At 40.4% G+C, this 16830-nt stretch overlaps 1 protein-coding gene across 1 annotated transcript in view; it reads left to right on the forward strand.

The window, feature by feature from the left end:
- LOC134346865 (contactin-associated protein-like 5) overlaps positions 1–16830 on the forward strand; it is a 1591243-nt gene that overhangs the window by 1057734 nt on the left and 516679 nt on the right. The window lies entirely within an intron of this gene.

Below are 16830 nucleotides of genomic sequence, written 5' to 3' on the forward strand. Positions count from 1 at the left end.
CAGAAAGTATAATTAAAATGTGGAACTCACTACTACATGGTAGTTGGTTTATTTTGTCACCAGGGTACAGTGAAAGCTTTGTTTTGCATGCTATCACTCCAAACATAAGTGTATCAAGGTAGATAGTAGTAATGAAGAGTTATCACTGGGTATATTTAAAGTGGAGTTTGATAGGCTCTTGATTAGTAAGGGCTTCAAAGGTTATGGGCCAAAGGCAGAAGAATGGGGTTGAGAGGGATGATATAACAGTGGAACATATCGATGGACTGAATGGCCTAATTCTACTCCTATATATGATGGTTTTATGGTCTTTAGTACAAAAGGGAAAATCTTTAGCAAAATATGGAATTATGTATCACAATTACAAAGAAAATGCAGTGCAGATAGACAAATAAAGTGCAAAGGGCATGTCAACATACATTGAGTGATCAAAAGTTAATATTTATTGTACAAGAGGCTCATTCAAGTGCCTCATAACTGGAAGATAGAAGCTGTTCTTGAATAGGAGCATCTGAGTAACCAGCTAATTGGAAATCTAGCTATGGTTATGAAGAATAATGAACAGTTAGTCATGTAAATATGGGTAGATTAAATGCAACACGACGAAGCTCATGATATTCATTAATACCAGCAAAGATGACGGTTGGGTCAAAAAGCTTTTTAGTGTGTTGTAATTATAGTTCATGTCTGATTTGAAAATAATGTGATGTTAATAGGTGCAATTTAGAAATGCAGTTACTCAGATTTCTGTAAGGTGCATGCCATTTTTGTACAGCGCTCTGATGTTAGTCATTTGCCCCTCGTATGCATTTTATACTCAGCTTGCTTCTCTAATGTTTTATAAAATATATTATAGACTTTATTCTCCCATTTCTTTATAATATCTTTAGTTATCCAGGGTGCTCTTGCTAAGGGTGTCTTCTTCCTTCTCACGTTGTGGATTGTGCAGGATCAGACTACAGCTTCCCTCTGGGCCTCTCACTCTACACATTTCACAGGATAATCACTGTTTTGCCTGCCAGACTCTAATTCCAATCCACTTAGACTAAACTCCTTTTTAACTCTTTGAAATTATTTTTTCCTTTAATACTATTATGCCAGATTGCTCCTTGGCTTTAATATTCTATGATCATTCTTCTCTGATTTCTCCTCCACTGAAGCCTTCTTATCTTGACTCGCTGCATTCCCCATCCACTAAGTTTGACAACAGACTGCACGGCTGGAGACGTTGCTTCTGCATGTTCAGATTTCCCTCAGAGCTGGATTTAAAAGTCGTACTTGGATTTCAGATGTGGGATTCGAGCCTGCAACGTGCAGGCTCAGATCTAGGCATGTTATAATTGAACCACAAATAATAACTCATTTGAAGCTTGAACACATATGATGCTGCATTAGTGAAGCAGGGACAGCACAACTTGCACTGGGATTATTATTGACTCAGAATCAAAGGCACTTCATAACTGAAGGACAGAACAGCACAGCTTTTGAGGGATATGGGCCAGTTGGAGGCAAATGGGATGATCTTAGATAAGCATCTTGCTTGGTATGGACAAGGAGAGTTTAAGGGATTGTTTCCAAGTTTTATAATTGGACCACCAGACTCAAAAACAATTACTTTCCGCAAATAGTAAGGCTGATCAACATCTCCACCTACTAACCCACTCCTTCACACCCCCAACTAGCACTACTTTATCATTTCATGTTAATCACCTTATACATAGACACTCTTGTACCAAGTGTCACTTTACAGTATGTACATATAATCAGTCTATGTATATAACCTATCTAATGCATGTATTTATATTTATTATGTGTTTTTTGTGTTCTCTATTTTAGAGTGTTTATTTTTTGTACTACATTGAATCTGAAGTAACAATTATTTTGTTCTCCTTTACACTTGTGTACTGGAATTGACATTTAACACATTTGACTCTTGAATCTTGAATCAATGAGGAAGATGGATCCAGTGAACAACGTGACTAAGGGCAACATCCTTCAGACGGTTCACAAAACTACTACTTTCACTTTGTTTACTTCATCTTTTTCCTTCAAGTGTGGTTCTGCTGCTGTTTGTTGGTATGATTTTGGGCTGACTGAGCAATCTGGTGCTTTGCTGCTTCTGAGGGAGTTCAGCAAGGTTTCCTGCGAAACACGTAGCCTGGAGGCACAGCGCGAGCCCATGATTGAATCCCTTTCACACCGATCTAGCTGATCAAAACGTCAAGGAAGACTAAAATCAATAGGACGAGAGCAGAAGGCAGGTGGGAGTTCAGCGCTATCTGCCTGTCTACCTAACAGTCTCCCTCTCCCTCTCGCTCACCACTTCTGGAGGAAGGTGCCTACGTACAAATAGTTGCTCTCTCCCTCTTGCACGGAGCTGCTGGAGGATGGTGCCAGAGTCCACGGGTCCTTGGCAGGATTTAATTGATGCTGCTTGTGGATTGGACTCCGTAGTTCATGTTATGATGTGTTTCTGCTTTCTGGACGTTCCTTTTTTTGTTGTGTGATTTTGATCATGGCAGGCTAGCACCACGGCCTGCAGAGAGAGAGAGAGGGAGAGAGACAGTACAATGGAATTAACTGAACTCAGCTGAACCGAATACGCCTGGACACTTTTTCGATGTCTTTGGGATTTGGTGTTTTGTATTTTGTGTTCTTCATTTGCGTGTTTTTTTGCCATTTGCACAATTTATTCTTTTTTTTGCACATTGGGGTTTGATGATTTTCCTTAAATGGTTTTCTTTATTTTGTAGCTGTCTGTGGGAAGACGAATCTCACAGACTGCGTACAGACTTGGTTTATAAATGTGCTTACAATCTTTGAAACTGAGACCTTTGTATAGTGGAAGGAAATAGTTGATAAACCAGCTTGGAAAACAAAGCCAAACTGATATTGTTCATTTCAGCCTGACATTGATTTCAGGAGTACGTTGAGTGAGCATTCATCTTCAGTGTCGTCTGTCAAGGTAGCTCACTCATTATCAGTGAGTTATTTTGGGCTCTTAAGATATTTTATGAGGGAAAGTAGAATGTAGAATTTCTGATAGGGAGGGGGTCTAGGTCCAGAGAGCACGGCTTCAGCATACAAAGACATCCCTTGGAACAGAGATGAGGAGAAATTTATTTAGCCAGACAGTGACGAAACTGTGGAATTCATAGCTACAGGCAGCTATGGAGGCCAAGTCATTGAGTAAATTTAAATTGGAGGTTGATAGAGTTTATTTAGTAAGTATGTCAAAGGTTACGGGGAGATGGCGGGAGAATGGGGTTGAGAGTGATATTAAATCAGCCATAACAGATGGTGAGGTAGACTCAATGGGCTGATTAGCCTAATTCTGCTCCTATAATCTTAATGGTCATTTACAATAGTATGGCACTGAAGCAAACCCTTTAATCCACAATATCAGTCACAAAGACAATTCCAAATCAAACTAACTCCCTTCTATCTCTACATGCTCCATATTCCACTGTTTCCTGCATATTAATGCATCTTTGTCGCACCAGTATCATATCTGCTGCCATGGCAGCCCAATCCTGATCCATATCACTCTTTTTATAAAGATACAACTCCACACATCTCCTTTAAACTGCCCCTCTTTCACCTTAAATGCATGCCCTCTAGTACCTGGCATATCTACCCTGGGGTAAAGTATTTGGACTACTTCCCCTCTCATAGTCTTATACAGTTCTATCAGATCACCCCTCAGCTTCCAACGCTCTAAAGAAAACAACCCAAGTTTGTCCAATCTCTCTTTATTAGCTCAGTTAGGAAGAAAAATCAGATGAGAGGCAATCCTCTTCTTGAACATTCTGTGGAAATTCTAGGCTTACATGCCTGTGGACTTGGTGGTCCATATCTGCCATTGGCTGCAGTCCCCCAACAGTCCATTGCATTAATTGATGTGAATGTAGTATTTATTAATGGTGGTTTGGGAAAGGTATATAAGTGCAGGAGTAGCTTATAGTTTGGTTAAAGTACATATTTAGGACAGCAGATGAAGAGTTCAAATCATTGGGATAATAATAGCGCTGTCTGCAAGGGATTTGTACATTCCCCTGTGACAGCATGGGATTTGTCCCGGTGCTGTGATTTCCTCTCACATTCCAGAGACCTATGGTTTAGTAGGTTAATTGGTCATAAAGGTCTAATTGGGCAGTGTGGACTCATTGGGCAAGAAGGGCCTGTTACCATGCTGTATCTTTAAATTAATTAAAATAAAATAAAATAAAAATACTGTAAAAAAATCAAAGGGCTTCAGAGAAGAACAGGATGGTGCCATTACATTAGATGCTTTGATGAAATTTTTTACTCTTGTAGGTGTGAAGAAGGGAAATTGATGTTTTCTTCAGAATATCAGCTCTTTACTCTTGACCCTTGTTGCACCTTTAATGTTTCAGTTTGAGTGACTGAGACCTCAGAGCCAAATCCATACATGTTCAAGTTCAAGTTTACTGTCATTCTACCTTATTTGTGTATACTATCAAATGAAGTAATGTTCCTCCTGACCAAGGTGCACAACACAATACATATTATTCATACATAATACATAAAGTAATATTATGACAAATAAATTTAGAAATAAAATATATTCCAGATGTTTGACATTTAGTATTAGATGCTTTTACAACACAAGTTAAAATGTAAACCGTATAATGTTACTAGTGCTTCATAAGTGATGAGACCTGGGTGGTGGCAGGGAGATCTATACTCATGGCCTGGGGGAAGAAGTTGTTTCCCATCCTAACAGTTCTTGTCCTAATGCTATGAATGTCCTGCCTGTAAATAGGGGTCAAAGAGATTGTTGCACACATGGGAGGCAGCATTGACAATGCTAAGTGCCCTGCATATGCAGCACTCCTGATAAATATCTCTGATGGGTGGAAGAGAGACCCCAATGATCTTTTGAACAGTCCTAACAATCCTTTGAAGGGACTTGTGGTCAGACATCTTGCAATTCCTGTACCGGACAGTGATGCAGCTGGTCAGGATGCTCTTATAGGTGCTCCCATAAAAATTAGTGAAAATGATTGAGGACAAGCTTCACTTGTCTCAATCTCCTCAGGAAGTAGAGATGCTGCTGTTTCCATTGATACAATTTCAACTGCTCTTTTTTATGTAAGCTGTGCTTCAATTAGGAGTCATTTTTGAATGCTTTCTTAGAAGATTTCAGAAACTAAATGATCTTTCTGTGTATCATTAAACCCATTACTCAACTGACAATACTCGGACAATCTTGTCAATTCAGCCACGTAAGCTGAAATGGACTCCTCTTCCTTTTGATCCGATTATGAATACTCAAATGTTCTGCAATAAACAATAGTTTTGGTTCTAAATGTTCCTGCATTATGTTCATGATATCAGCAAAGCTCATTTTGGCTGGTTTGGTTGGAGAAGTCAAACTTCTAAGTGAACTGCATTTTTTTCCACCTATTGCGCTCAGTAACGCTGGCACTCAGTAACACTGGCACTCGCTTTTCATTGTTTACTTCATTTGCTTCAAAATGCTGTTCAATTCATTTAATACGTACATCATTATCTATTGTGCCATCAAACGTATAAATCTTTCTGATGTAGCCAACCAGTTCTGCTTTTTAAAAAACGTATTATTTTAACTTGGTACTGATTGTTTATGAACCCATGAATTTCATCCATTTTCTGTTTTTAACTTGGCTGTCTCACCCCTTCCAAAGAAACATGTTGCATTTTGTTTAAAACTGTGTTTCACCAGGTCAGTAGTCATCTTGGGTTCATTTGAAAGTCACCTCGTTGCCGCTCCACTGTTATGTTTTGTAATGCCAAAACTAATCAAAAGAAAAACAGGACAGCGGAGAAATGCATCTACTCAAGTTTTACTTTTGGTGAGGCGGTCACATTTGAGGGTGGTGTAATGATGTATGCCATTCACATACTTCCTACATATAACCTGCAATAAACTATGTAAACAAAATGAAGAATGATGGTAAGCAAACAATATACTTACAATATTACTCAACTATTACCGAAATATTGAATGTAATACACCCCTCACCCATATACTTGCCCAAATTTCTCTTAAATGCTGCAATCAAACCCATATTCACCCCTTTCACTGGTACACTCTCACTACCTTCTGAGTGAAGAGGTTCCCCTCATGTTCCTCTTAAATATTTAACTTTTCACCCTTATCCGGTGACCTGTACTTCCAGTCTCAACTAATCGCAGTGGGAAAAAGCTTGCTTACATTTACCCTATCTGTACCCCTATCATTTTGAACATCCCTATGAAGATGTTCAAATGTGGGAAGGTACCCCTTGCTGCGCTACTTCCTAGTGAGACAAAAAAACCTGCAGAAAGCACTCAATATGTTAAGCAGTATCTCTGAAAGCAAAGGAATAGTTGATGTTTCAGGTACTGATGCAGGGGTCTAAACTGGAATCGTCAATTGTCCGTCATGACCACAGAGACTGCTTGACTCACTGAGATCCACCAGCAGTTCATTTTTTGGTCCAGATTCCAGCATCTCCAGCTTCTTATTCCTTCATATATTTGTCAAATGAAGGCATCCTTTAATATTTATCACCAACGGCTAGTTTTCTCTCTTACTGATAAAAATGTAGTCATTCAGCAGCACTGCTTAGGTGTCTATTTAATTCTTAATAGATAAGGGCATCAGTGTTTATGATATCTACAGTGTGAAATGTCTACTACAAACCTACATCTAGTCCACTGAATTTTTGTCTTGAAATCCTTAGCTTGAAATTAATTGAGGAGAAAGTTAACTGAAGAGAAATTTGAAGCAGCTTTAATAATCAGAATGAGAATTGGGTTTATTATCATTGACATGTGTTGTGAAGTTTGATGTTTTGAGGCAGCAGTCCATCTATGACATAAAAAATATAACTATAAGTTACACATAAACATATAAAGCAAAACAGGAATAATGAGGTAGTGATCATGGTTTCATGGCTCATTCATAAATCTAATGGCAGAGGGGAAGAAGATATTTCTGAATCATTGAATGTGAGTTTTCAGACTTGTACCTTGATGATAGTAATAAGAAGAAAACATGTTCTAGGATCATTAGTGATGGATGCCACCTTCTTGAGAAGGTGATACCACCTCTCGAAGATGTCCTTGCTGTTGGGGAGGGTTGTGCTTGTGGTAGAGCTGCCAGTGTCTCCACTCTCTGCATCCTCTTTCAGTCCTGCATATTGTAGCCCCCATATCAGGCAGTAATTTAGCCAATCTCAGTGCTCTCCATTTTCAAAGAGTGTTTGGTGATATATCAGATCTCCTCAAATTCTAATGATATACTGCTGCTGGTGTTGGGCCCAAGACAAATCCTCTGAGATGTTGACATCTAAGAAAATCTCAGGTATACTATATATATTGCAGATATCTAAGTGTTCCAAAGCTGAGTGGAGAGCTAGTGTGATTATGTCCGCTGTAGATCTGTTGTGGCAGGTCCATGTCCTTGCTTAGACAGGAGTTAATTCTCACCATGACCATCTCAAGCACACCACAGTAGGTGTGAGTGCAACTGGGTAATAGTTGTTGAGGCAATTCATCCTGTTTTTCCTGGATACTGGTATTATCGCTGCCCTCTTGAAGCAGGTGGCAACCTCAGACTGCAGCACTGAGATATTGAAGGTGACATTGAACACTCCAGCCAAATGTGAAAATGTGAATCCAATAACAAAAATCAGACATTTATCCATTGGCTTTCAATGCAATAGAATGCCTCATAGCATGTCATAGTGGATCAGCAAAAAATTGGTGAAAGGTACTTCAAGTTAAATTTGTTTAATTCTAGCAGGATATAAGACCATACAACCATAGGATAAAGGAGCAGAATTAGGCCATTTGGCCCATTGAGTCTGCTCTACCATTTCATAATGGCTGATCCAATTTCCCTCGCAGCCCCAGTCTCCTGCCTTCTCCCCATATCCCTTGATTCTTGACCTGTCAAGAATCTATCAACCTCTGCCTTAAATATACATAAAGACTTGGCCTCCACTGCCGTCTGTGACAAAGGATTCCACAGATTCACCACTCTCTGGCTAAAGAAATCCCTTTTCATCTCCATTATAAAAGGATCCCTCTCTATTCTGAGGCTGTGTCCTCTGGTCTTAGACTCTCCCACCAGAGGAAACATCCTCTCCACATCCATTCTATCAAGACCTTTCACCATTTGATAGGTTTCAATGAGGGCATCCCTCATTTTTCTAAATTCCAGTGAATACAGGCCCAGAGCCATCAGCCGCTCTTCATAAGACAAGTCATTCAATCCTGGAATCTTTTTTTTCAATTTCCTTTGAACTATACCACTTGAGAATGCTGAAGACTCAGTCGGAGATATGCCGGACCCTGGCACCCGGGAGGCAACATACCATCTGCGAATCTCATTCTTGCCCACAGAACCTCCTGTCCATTCCCTTATCACCACAGTGTACCTCTTCTCCCCACTTCCCATCTGAGTCACAGAGCCAGACTCAGTCCCAGAGACCCATCCACTGTGACTTTCCTCTGTGAGGACACCCTCCCCCCACCCCCGACAATATCCAAAGTGATATACCTGTTGTTGAGGGGATGGCCTCAGGGGTACTCTGCACTGGCTCTTTAACTCCTTTCCCCTTCCTGACTGTCACCCAGTTTCCTGTATCCTGCACCTTGGGAGTGACTACCTCTCTATATGTCCTACTTATCACTCCCTCACTTCCCCAGTGATCCGAAGTTCATCCAGTTTCAGCCCCAAATCTTAAACATAGCTTGTTAGAAGCTGCAGCTGCCCTGCCTTCTCACATCCCTCAAGAGGAGCATTCCACTATCCTACCTGTCATCTCTACATAGCTGAGCAGATAAAAAGGGAAGGAAAAACTTGACTTTTTCTTTCCCTGAGTAAAGCCTCTCTCTCCTAAAGCCTTGAAGAGCTGAAGCTTTAAGATCACCACTCTGTGTCCACTCAGAAGATGGAAGATAGCGACTGTGAGGATGGATACTGCGCCTTGCCATGCCTTCCTTTAATTTGCTCTTACTAATTAATCCCAAATGCTGATTGGTCACTGCTCAAAGCTCTTTTCGGCAGCTGCAATCCACTTCTGTCTTTTATCCTGAGTCAGTGGACCTGATTGTAGTCCCCTCCTCTCCAAACCTCTGATGTCCTGATTAGCTGCTGGTCAAACCTCTATTACTACACTAAATCTGCTGAAGTTAGTCAGCAAACTTAGCATGAATTGGTGAAAGTGGTTAAATCTCTCTGTCTTTCCATCTTTGAAGTTCCTGAGATCCTTCCCTTTTCCTGTGTCACTTACTGTCAATCTTTATTCGCAAATGATTCTGTGCAGTGCAATTTATCTCTTGAACTAAAGAGATAAAAGCAGGAGTAAGACATGTAGTTCCTCATCACACTGACCCCGTGTCCTTTAAATCCCTAAATATCTAAAAATCCATCAGTCTCTGGCTTGAATATACTCAGCAAATAAGCCACACTTGTTTATCATAGGGTGTTCACCCTGTGGGTGAAATGAGTCCAGATGAAGGGTCTGGATCCGAGATGCTGTCCATCCAATTACTTTACAGATGTTGTCTGATCTGCAGTTTGTTATTTGCTCCAGATTCCAGCATCTGTTGTTTTTTGTGTCTCTGTCCTGATTTCTCCTCATCCTTTCTATGAATAGTCAACCTAGATTCCACACAACTGACTACATCGATTCATTTCCCCGTCAACTGCTGAGATCACCTCTCATTCTTCTAAACACATTTCATGATAGATGTCAGTGATAGTCAACCAGATTCTGATTTTGATTCTCAACAATCTAAAGGCCTATTTTAGTTAATCACAGCTTACGAGACAGCTCTCATATCAGCTCAGTTTGGTTCAATAGGACTTTGACACCTCAATAGAGAATTCGATAAAAGATCAGCAGGGGATATGAATACTTCCTTAATCACTTGCATAAATTCATTATATTTATCTGTCTGAATTCTATTTCACTGACCATAGTTAATCTCCACTTCAACACATGTTCATCACATATTTTATTTTAACATTATGCAACCAAGAAGACATTTTTATTCCTTAGGAGAGGCTTGTTGTTGAGGTCAAGTAATCACTCTCTTCATTGAGATATAGCATAAATAGACTTATATATTTTGCAAGGCATCACACAAACTATTTGCATGTTGAGTTTGATGTTGCTGGTGAAAACTGATAGTTCACCTGTAATATTATTAAATTGTTATAAAGTTAAGAGATCACAAACATCTTGTATCCAATAGGATCACAGGATGAAGACATGCATAGATATTGAGGGTAGCATATCCACACTGAATAATGTACTACACAATTTATTTTTATAAATATCTAATCAATATATGCATTTAATAAACAAAATGCATTAATCTAATTAAATAACCAGTTCAGGAATCTTTCAGATATCCTTATAGATACTTGTATTGCAACAGTTTTGGTTTGATTCTGGCTTTGAACTCAAACAGGATGCTGTTTCTTTTTGTACATGTTAAGATTAGTTATTCCTCTTCTTGAAGTCCGCACTAGACCAATCTTGGACATAGTCACATGACCAAGTGGACTGACAGTAAAACCCAGCATTTCAGGGGTTATTGGATCAGGATGAAGGATTTTCAGTTTATCACAAAAATGTCTCTTGGTTACAAATCACGATGATGATTCCTTCAAATTTATTGTCATTCAGCTGTATTCATGTATACTGCCAAATGAGACAACATTCCTCCAGACTAAAGTGCATATAACACACACACAGTACATAAAATAATATTACTACAATTACATTAACAAATAATAATATATTACAGAAGATTGATATTTAGCATAAGGTGAATTAATGACACAAGTTAAAAAGTAAACAGTGTAACACTACTGCTTCTTCATAAGTGGTGAGACCTGGGTGGTGACAGGAAGTTCTGTAGTCTCACACCCTGGGGAAGAAGCCATTTCCCATCCTAACAATTGTTGTCCAAATCTTACCGTACTTCCTACCTGATGGTAGGTGGTTAAAGAGATTGTCAGACAGCTGGGAGGGATTGTTCCCAATGCTAAGGGCCCTGCAAATGGAGTATTTCTGATAAATATCTCGGATGGGTGGAAGAGGGCTTATTGTGATCCAGTGAGCTGTAGTAATAAAGTTTGGAATCATTGCCAATTTATGGTGCACACTTCCAAACACTGGAGAAGCATCTCTAATGTTAAATACTCTACAAGTCTGCTGGCACTCATCGCTCTCAGTCACCTCCAATGGGTGTGTCACATCATGAAGGGTGAGGTTCCATCTTAAGTCACTGCCTTTTGAAGATGTCCTCAATGGAGGGGAAGGCTTGCACCAATGAGGGAGATGGCTGAATCTATAGCCTTTGCTGATCCTGTGCATTGGAGCCTCCATCACAGGCAGTGATGCAGGTGTTCTGTATACTCACCAAGGTACATCTGTATATGTACGTATTTGGTCTTTGACTCAAGTAGAGACACAATCTGTAATCTTTTTGGTCGGTATCCTCTGTTAAATTAATCAGGAGAGTATGATGCTGGCTTTGTTGGCCTGCACCTTCACTCCCAATGATCTACAGACTGGGAAATATCTGACCATCCTTGGAGCAGCCCTCACCTCTAGCAGCCCATATATACCCCAACAAGGACTCATCAAGGACCAGTCAGTAAGAGTTTGTCACAAGGAATGGCTAACATTATAATAAAGAGACAAGATAGTGCAGATGCTGGAATCTTAAGCAACAAACAAACTGCTGGAAGAACTCAGTGGATTGGGGGAAAGGAAAGAAGACTGGGATATTGCCAGTTCCTTTCATCAACGAGATGATGCTTAATGCGTTGATTTCATCCAGCTTGTTTGTTGCTGACATTACACTAGACTGAGTTAGTCCATTGTGCAAGTACAGAATTGAGCCAGAAGCAAACTTTATGGCTTTCATAGAGTCGTAGAGCATTACAGCACAGAAACAGGACCTTCAGTCCATCTAGTCTATTCTGCCTGGTTTTATCAACCTACACCTGGACATAACCCTCTCAATCACTTCATGTACTTATCCAGACTTCACTTAAATGTTGCAATCAAACCTGCATCCATCACCTCCGCTGTCAGCTCATTCCTCACTTCCACTACCCTCGAATGAAGAAGTTCTCGCTCAGATTTCTCATAAATATTTCATCCTTCACCCTCTAGTTCTAGTCTTACCCAACCTTAGTGAAGAAAGCCTGCTTGCATTTACTGTATCTGCACCCGTCATAATTTTATATATCTATGTCAAGACTTCCTTCATTCTTCTATGTTCTAGGCAATAAAGTCCTAACCTATTCATCCTTTCCTAGTACCTCAGGTCTTCAAGCCCCAGCAACATCCTTAGAAATGTTCTGTCTGATCTTTCAATCTTATTGATAACTCTTCTGCAGAAAGGTGACCAGTATGGCAGAGAATACTTCAAATATGGCCTCAGCAATGTTTTATCCAACTTCAACATAACATCTCAACTCCAGGATTCAATCCTCTACCTTCTGAATGCCAATGTGGCAAAAGCTCTCTTTACAACCTTATATAACCATATAACCATATAACAATTACAGCACAGAAACAGGCCATCTCGGCCCTTCTAGTCCATGCCGAACTCTTACGCTCACCTAGTCCCACCGACCTGCACTCAGCCCATAACCCCCCATTCCTTTCCTGTCCATGTATCTATCCAATTTAACTTTAAACAACATCGTACCTGCCTCCACTGCTCCTGCTGGAAGCTCATTCATTCAAGGCCCACTTCATACAGGCAAGGAGAAAGGAGGATGCTGAAAGACTAACACCCACGGCGTTGGGCTTTTCCTCCAATTTTCCCACACCAGCCATCAGATTGAAACCGACGGCCCTTCCCAAGTTTACTGGCAGCAAACGTGATTTTCACAGGTGGAGAAAGGACTGGGAAGCACTCCAGAGGCAGGGAGAGCTGACTGGTTCAAGAGAGGTGAAGAAGGTTCAAATACTGGACAGTCTTGATGACAAAATCAGAAGAGACCTTCGCCTCACTACTTATAACACTGCAGATAACATCTTCCGTGTTCTAGAAAACCGCTATGGAAATCAAACGTGCATTGCTATTGAAATAGTGGAAGAGTTACAGAAAATGCCAGCTGTCAGAAGTCATCAGTCATGGAAAATAGTGGAATTAATTCAAGCTGTGGAGAAGGCACTTCAAGACTTGAATGACCTTGGAGACATGGGTGCTATCAAAAATTCGCTGGTGACAAAATTAATTGAAAGTAAACTTCCAGAAACTCTCAAAAAGGAATGGCCGGTCTATGTCGCTGACAGGAGAAATGCTGTGACAGCAGATAATCGGTTTGACAGTCTCTTGGAATTTCTCAAAGGGCAAGATCTGTGATGTCACTCTCAAAGAATTATTGATCTCTATCGCCAGATCCCTTTGTTCTACCACACAACTCAATACCTACTGCTCACCATGTAAGTCCCACACTTGTTCCCCCCTCCAAGTGCAACACCTCATACCTCCCTGCATTAAATTCCATCTGCCATTTTATCCAAGCTTTGATAGCCTTCCTCGCTGTCCGCTACACCCCTAATCTCGGTGTCATTTGCAGATTTTCTGATCAATTTTACTACATTATTATCCAGATTATTCATATAGATGACAATAGCTGTTATTAACATTGGATTTAACGCACACAATTTTTTTTTCAAATGGTGTGGGAACATTGCCATTGTGGGAAGGTTGGCATTTGTTGCCTGTCAAATGGATTGTTAGTTCATTTCGGAGGATAGTTAAGAGCCAACCACATTGCTGTCAATCTGGAGTTGTACAACTGCCAAAGCTAGGTATTTGTGACAGATCTCCATCCCTTAAGGACATTAATGAGCCAAATGGCCTTTACAACAATCTGATACTTTCATAATTATGATTACTGACACTTTATCTTCATTCCAGATTTACTTAATTTAATGAATTGCAATTTCCAAGCTACCTTGTTGCAATTGGAGCTTGTGCCTGCACAGTGCAGGAAGCTGAGAGCTTGATGAAAGTGACTTATGAGGGGCATGGATCGTGTATTTTGTAGGAACGTATTCCCTGCAGCAGAGGTGTATCAATCCAGAGCACTTATTTTTGGTCAAGAGTGAAAGATTTACAGGAGATTTGAGGAAGCACGTTTCCATTCAGAAATTAACTACTTGAATGTGTAGTCGAGACAGAGACTCTCAATATCTAGGTGAGCACTTCAGCATCCAAGGTACATTGGCAATGGATGAAGTATTGGTAAATGCAATTAACTTAAAAACATTAGTCCATAAACATAGGAGCAGAATTAGGTCATTCGGCCTATCGCGTCTGCTCCGCCATTCCAAAATGACTGATTTATTATCCCTCTCAACCCGATTGTTCTGCCTTCTCTCCATAACTTTTGACTAACCAAGAACTTATTAGCCTCTGCTTAAAATATATCCAATAATTTGGCCTCCACAGCTGCCTGTGGCAATGAATTCCACAGATTCACTACCGTCTAGCTAAAACAATTCCTCTCACCTCTGTTCTAAATGGACATCTCTCTATTCTGAGGCTGCACCCCCTGGTCCTAGACTAAAGGAACCATCCTCTCCACATCCACTCTATCTAGGCCTGTCAGCATTCGGTAGGTTTCAAAGAGATCCCTCTTTATTCTGAGTACAGGCCCAGAGCCATCAAATGCTCTCATATGTTAAACCTATCATTCCCAGAGTCATTTTGTGAACTCCTCTGAACCCTCTCCAATGCCAGCACATCTTTCCTTCTATAAGGGGCCCAAAACTGCTCATAATACTCCAAGTGCAGTCTGACCAATGTCTTATGAAGGGTCAGCATTACATCCCTGCTTTTATATTCTAATCCTCTGGAAATGAATGCTAACATTTCATTTGCCTTCTTTATCACCAACTCAACCTGCAACTTAATCTAATAAACCCTGCACAAAGACTACAAAGTCCCTTTGCAATTCTGACCTTTGAATTGTCTCCCCATTTTGAAAATAGTCTACACCTTTATTCCTTCTGCCAACGTATATGAACATACACTTCCCGACACCATATTTCATCTGCCACTTCTTTGTCCATCCTCCCAATCATCAGGTTACCTGCTTCCTCAACAATACCTGCCCCTCCATCTATCTTTGTATCATTCGCAAACTTAGCCACAAAGCTTTCATTTTCATCACCTGAATCATTGGCGTATGAAGTAAAAAGAAGTGTACCCGACACTGACCCCTGCAGGGCAGCACCTGTCACCGGCAGTGCCTTATAGAGCCTCAGCATGATATTCTAATACCTTGACTTTAGCCCATTGCTGTCTATTTTGACCTTTGATTAACTATCTATGGTCCACACAGAGAGCGATAGGATGTCTCTGGTTTCTATCATTAATAAGACCTCTGAATCTTTTACTTATAACCATGATTATGGCCCATCAGTGAAGAAGGAAAGAGTTTATTGGAATTGTTTCCTTGGGACAAATAGTCTCCTGTTCTTAGAAGAATGATGTCTGCTCCCAATCATTGAATCAATGCCATTCCTCTATCCTTATTTCCCCTTAGCCCTGAAATTACTTGACCAACAAGTACTCTTTGATCTTTTTGTACTTACTTCCAATAACATGATTTACAGTATTCGTTTAATCTGGCTGTGTGATGTCTAAACAAGAACATAGAACATTAAAGCACAGTCCAGGCCCTTTGGCCCATGATGTTGTGCTATTTTTTCAAGTTAATCTAACCATCCTTCCAAATAGCTCGCCATCTGTGCCTATCTGAGAGTCTCCTAACTGTCCCTGATCTAGCTGCCTCTAACGCCACCACTGGCAGGGTTTTTCACACACCCACTAGTCTCTGTGTAAATCCCTCCCTGTATCTACTTCTCATCACCTTAAAATGATGCCCTCTCATTTTTGCCATTTCTGCCCTAGGAAAAAGAAACCAGAGCATTGGTAGAAGCCAACTCAAACCTAGAGAGAAACCATGCAGCGTCTGTACAAAATGCCCAACCTCTCATTGTAGCTCTCTAATCCAGGTACATCCTGGTAAAGCTCTTCTGCACCCTCTCCAAAGCTTCGACATCCTTCCTGAATTGTATGCGACCTAACTAGAGTCCAGACTTTTGAACTCGATGCCCTGACAAATAATGGTAAGACCATAAGATGTAGGAGCAGAAGTAGGAAGGCCTAATTCCATATGCCTTCTTTACCAGCCTATCAACCTATATAGCCATTTCAGGGAGTTATGAACTTTGACCCCAAGATCACTCTGCTCCTCAACAGTGTTAAGAGTCTTGCCCTCAGCAGTGTATGGTCTCTCTACACTGATATCACCTTTTGGAGGCATCACATTTTGATGATGTTCTCACTGCTGGGGAGGCTAGTGCCCATGATGGAGCTGGATGAGTTTGCAACCTTTAGCTTCTTCATTCTCTCCTCGTAAATGAAAAGCTCCATTACAAGGAACGTCCGGGTGAATCTCCTCTGCACATTGTCCATCGCTATCACATCTCTGCGATATTGAGTGACCAGAACTATATATAGTATTCCACCTCAGATTTGACCAACATCTTATAAAGACAGAATATCACCTCCCTGTATTCAATGTTCTGACTAACGGAGGCCAGTGCCAGTGGTGGTGGTAGTATGGAGATAGAATCATTTTCTCTTTCGCTGTCTGAACTGAAATCACTAATACTGCTAAATGAAAGTAATTTTATAGATATTTTTATAATAATTCATTTTCTTTACAAGCATCCCCATTGCCCCGATGGCTTTATTCTTGGTAATATTTCCAAGTTT

This window comes from Mobula hypostoma, chromosome 5 (genome assembly GCF_963921235.1).
Source record: "Mobula hypostoma chromosome 5, sMobHyp1.1, whole genome shotgun sequence".
In the NCBI taxonomy this organism is placed as follows: domain Eukaryota; kingdom Metazoa; phylum Chordata; class Chondrichthyes; order Myliobatiformes; family Myliobatidae; genus Mobula; species Mobula hypostoma.